The following is a 4982-nucleotide window of genomic DNA, read 5'->3' as shown; positions in this document are numbered from 1 at the left end:
ATTGATGGATGGAGTAAACTTATGGAAAAATGACTAACTCATTACATTGATGGAACTATTGTTGCTCCCACTGATCCTAAGGCTAATCCTGTTGCTCACTTGGATTGGCTCACTAAAAATATCAATGCAATTGGTACCTTAAGAAAATATGTATCAAAGGATCTCATTTTTCATATTGAGCAATGTACACTAATCAAGGATGCTTGGTAAAAGTTTCAAGACTTGTATGGTCAAGTTGATGAGATTAGGGGATATCAAATTGATAGTGATCTCGCCATGTTAGATCCCAATAAATTTGATACTATACAAGATTATGTCACTAAGGAAAAATAGTTGAGGGCACAACTCAAGAATTGTGGCATTGATAAGAGGGATACTCAATTGATCTTCAATTTGATGGGCAAAATTCCACAAGAATATGCAGAATTTATTTCTAGTTTCCAAACCCATAGGATGAAAATGGGTTCAAGCTACCCAATGGCTACATTTGATGCTTTCACTGAAATGTTGATGATGAAAAAAACTAAGTTGATAAGCATGGGCATTATTAATACTTCTAAGTCGCAAGTATTAGTGGTAAATCAAGGTAACAAAGGAAATCAAGGAAAGGACAACTCAAACAAGAAGAAATGGAAATCAAAGCCTAGGGACAAAGCATCACCTTCTCTACAACAAGGAGATTCATCGTCTTCCAAAAAAGATAATTCATCAAAGAGGGAGAGACCGATTTGTGCCTATTGTAAAAATTTTGGTCATGAGGAGCATCGTTTCCATTCTAAGAAGATTGATGAGCTCACGCATTTCCTCAAAAAGCACAACATTGATTTTCCTAATGTCTACAAGAAGAAGGATTCGTCAACTTTGACTTCCTCACATTTAAAAGGGAAAGGGCAAGCATTCATGGCTTCTAAGAGTGGGAAGACTCACTCTTTTGGGAAAAGAAAAGGACAAGATCTTTGTGCTACTACAAGTCATGATTAAGGGAGATAACATCTAGATTTCGGCGATTCTCATCATATGGAATCTTTGTAGTCTATGTTCTCTATATTTGAGCCTTGCGCCATGCCGCAAATTTTGATGGGAAATCATACATACATGGATGTGATTGGGAAATGACCCATTTCCGTAGGGGATAACTCCTTCAATGATGTGTTGTGTGTACCCCATTTGACAAACAATCTCCTTTCCATCTATCAAATCACACATGGTAGAACTAAGAGAATTGTGGAGTTCACACCTGAGTCAATTTTCATTTGAGACTTGGAGACTAGAGCTATCATTGCGACTAGGGTGGTTGATCATGCATCTAGGTTATACTCCTTTTCAGATTTTATTGATGAGGATGATTTCACATATGATGATTCTACACATGATGATCACACTTCTTCTGATGATTCAGATTTTGAGGAGAACTTTGGGTACTTGAACTTGGGGATTCTCACATGTGACCCCATTCTTGAGCCTTGTGTTTCATCTCCTGCTATTGATATCACATCACCTATTGCACCTGATGATGTAGATAGTGTAACAATTTTGCCTTCTTGTGATTAAGTGCAACATGATATCTCTTGTCTTCCAGCTTCAGTTTCATGGGATGACTACTTGACACACATTGCAAGTTTGTTAGTGGAGTCCTACATTATAGATTTGGGAGACATCATTGATGATATTCATCTTCTCTTTAATGAAGCTGACCCTTCTTCTATTGTTGTGAGGGAACACTCTTACCCTCTTGTTCATTCTCTACATGATCATTCTTCCGAGGTTGACATGATTGTGGATTCTTATGTACAACATTTGGAGGAGGTCTCTTTATCCTTAGAGGAGACATGTGAGTCTTTGGGACATGTTCTACATTCATCTCCAATAGATCTTGGAGTGTCTTTTTTCAGCAGTGTGGAGCAATTTGCCACCTTTGGAGGGTGTATCTTTCAAAATCGACATGGGGACACTTGAGCAGTTTTCAGAGACTTCATTCATCATGAGTTTTTTTCATACATCTTCCCTTCATGATTGGGGATACTTCATGGATACACCTTTGGTTTTGTTTTTTCCTAAGGGGAGGAATGTTGTCCGATGTTCATGGAGCACTTTTTTCATTCGTCCTCGAGCTTCTATCATTGGTGCAAATTATACATTAAGGGGGAGCTACCTGGCTTCTCTTATTCTCTCATATGAGGGGGGCTTTTTTCATCACATGGGGTTTTATTCCTCACATGCTTCTATGAGAGTTCTCTTCTATAGTTTTCATCTCTCTTTTGGGGGAGGGTTTTTTCCCATTGGTTTTTTCTCTCTTTCCCTACTTTGTGAGAAATTGCATTGCATTGGTCTGCATGCATTGGTATTTGTACATGGGTACCTAACATGGTGTAGTAGCCTAGACCCATCTTGCATTGCCTAGTTGGATTGTAGACTTAAGTGCATTCCCTTAAGTTGCACTTAAGGGGGGTGATGGTGTAATTAATTATTCATGCTGGATATTATTACACTTTTCTTAAGTTTACTTAGGACAATGTATTTCATAGTAGTTTGGGTATGAGACACTTGGGTGTTTTTGCCACATTGGGATAGTGTGTGTAGGAGAATTTTCACCTTTTAAGGTGTGATCGTGTTGTTACATTCCACATTCAGTCGGTGATCCACCTCATATGGAATATTATATTGTTTCTCCTACCTACCCCTACTTATCCCTACCTACCTTTGTTTCTTATTAAGCCACATGTCATGTTTGTGTGCTCACATATCCATATAGCCTTGCCTATATATGCAGGCTCATATTCATTGTATGAACAACCTTTTTATCTATTGATGAGAATACATTTTATTCTTTTCCTATATTTTGTCTCTCTATTTTGTACTTTTCATTGAGCTCTTGATCTTGGCAAAATCTCACAACTACAAATAGAGATAATTTTTTTTAGAAAAGCTCATATACTAAAAAACACATACATTTATAACATCCATCTAATGCATATCAAATACATCATCTACTAAATTTATGATTACAAATTACATCTTTTCCTAATTACAACAAAGCATAGAACATCATAACACAACTATGCAAGCAGAATAACACATCATATCATCTTTTCCTCTAGGGTATCTCAACATCACTACTTTTAAGAGTGACATCCTATAGACTAAGTTCATTTTAGAGCACCAATTAAAATGTTCCGAATCCCCCATCATTACACATCCATTCTTCTCATTATGAATCCAAACACATATCCCTTCATAAGATAGTACTAGATCATAATCTAAGATTCACAATGCTTAACAATATGATTACTAACATATACAAGTACATGAAGTATAACATAAATGCTTAAATATTATAGGTGCATGATTCCACCTAGGATGCCTATATCATTTCCATCTAATCCACACATAATAGCATCTCTAACACATACCATATGAAATTTGAACAATGCACTATTAAAATTTCCATTCTACTTCAATCTCTAAGATCTCCAATGTTTCTCATTCACAATCTTACAATAATCATCTAACTTGAAATGAAACCACATATCCGAATCTATAAGTGAAACTAGATCATTTCATAAAGATACATATCATCACATCAAGATTACTAATCACATGCTTGAATACACAAATCATAACAAGAAGTAATAACCCTTCTTAACACATGATACTACGAAGATTAACACATAAATAATCTAACTCAAACCCATTCCTAATGAACACTTCCAAAATATAGATCACATGGAATAGCATTATCTTAATACATTCCAAGGTCATAATCTTTCAATATCATATTACAAGATATTAACACATTAGAAGAGCACATATTTTGTATCCACATTTAGCAAATCATCATGATACAATATTAACCCTAATGGATAGAAATCAGCTTCATAACTCAAACACATAATAGATAATCATTGAATCCATACAAATCCATGACTACTCATTCATTTTCATATCCCAAGAGTAACTAACACTAAAGATTAACATCCTTCAAATGAAGCCATACAAGATCATTATTATATTCACTACCATCCACAAGATATACACAATCATTGCAATCATTTAATTCCTACTAGCTGGAAATTACATTCATCGTGAATATCTATTTACAATAATCTTATCCTATATATCTCATTTCTAAATCAATCTTCTACAAGTCTCATTACACATAATCCAAGATATTGATTACATGGCTTCCTTTACAATTACATCTGTAGACGTATAAATTTGAGCACTTTCCTAAGTGAATATTTAATATTCATTTTAACCTCATTTCTCTATTTAATTAATTTATTCATATTCATCTATTTGATTAAATTAATTACTCAATTTGTTTAATTAAGTTCACCTAAGCCTTTTCTAACCTTTAATTAAATAAATGACTTTATTTATTTAATTCCCCTTTCTCCATTTTTAATTAAATTGATCCTTGCAAATAAATAAATCTAATTTATTTATTTAAATCCCCCAATTGTATTTATGCAAGTTGCATCTATTTGATTGAAATAAAGTAATTTTATTTTAATTAAAACCTTTTTCCTCCACTTGCATTTTACTACATCTCCCACTTGCCTCCTTAACCCTTTCTAGATTCTTCTAATCACTTCCAAATTAGCCTAATTCATCTCCTAATTATTGTCACATTCCTAAGTAAAGAGAAATCCCTTCTCAAAGCCTCCAAAGTCTTTGAAATGCATTAAAGGCTTTATGTCCTCAACAAGTTAACCCTCAAAGTCTTCTAAACTATTTAAGGCTCTTCCATAACCATTAATGGTTAACTCAGCCTTCTTGCATGATTAGAGACTTTCTCTCTAACTCAACCCTCATCTAACCCAAGGGTCTCATCAAGCATTCATGGCTTTGACCTTGGTTATTTTTTTAACCCTTGCACAAGAGTTTACCTCTTGGGTAAAATATTTATTCAATGGATAACCCTAACCTAGCTTTAACCCTTCATGTCTTCTCAAGCATTTAATGCTTCTTTCATCTCCTTT

The sequence above is a fragment of the Cryptomeria japonica genome, chromosome 4 (genome assembly GCF_030272615.1).
Source record: "Cryptomeria japonica chromosome 4, Sugi_1.0, whole genome shotgun sequence".
NCBI classification, from domain to species: domain Eukaryota; kingdom Viridiplantae; phylum Streptophyta; class Pinopsida; order Cupressales; family Cupressaceae; genus Cryptomeria; species Cryptomeria japonica.
Note: the sequence above shows the minus strand (reverse complement) of the source record.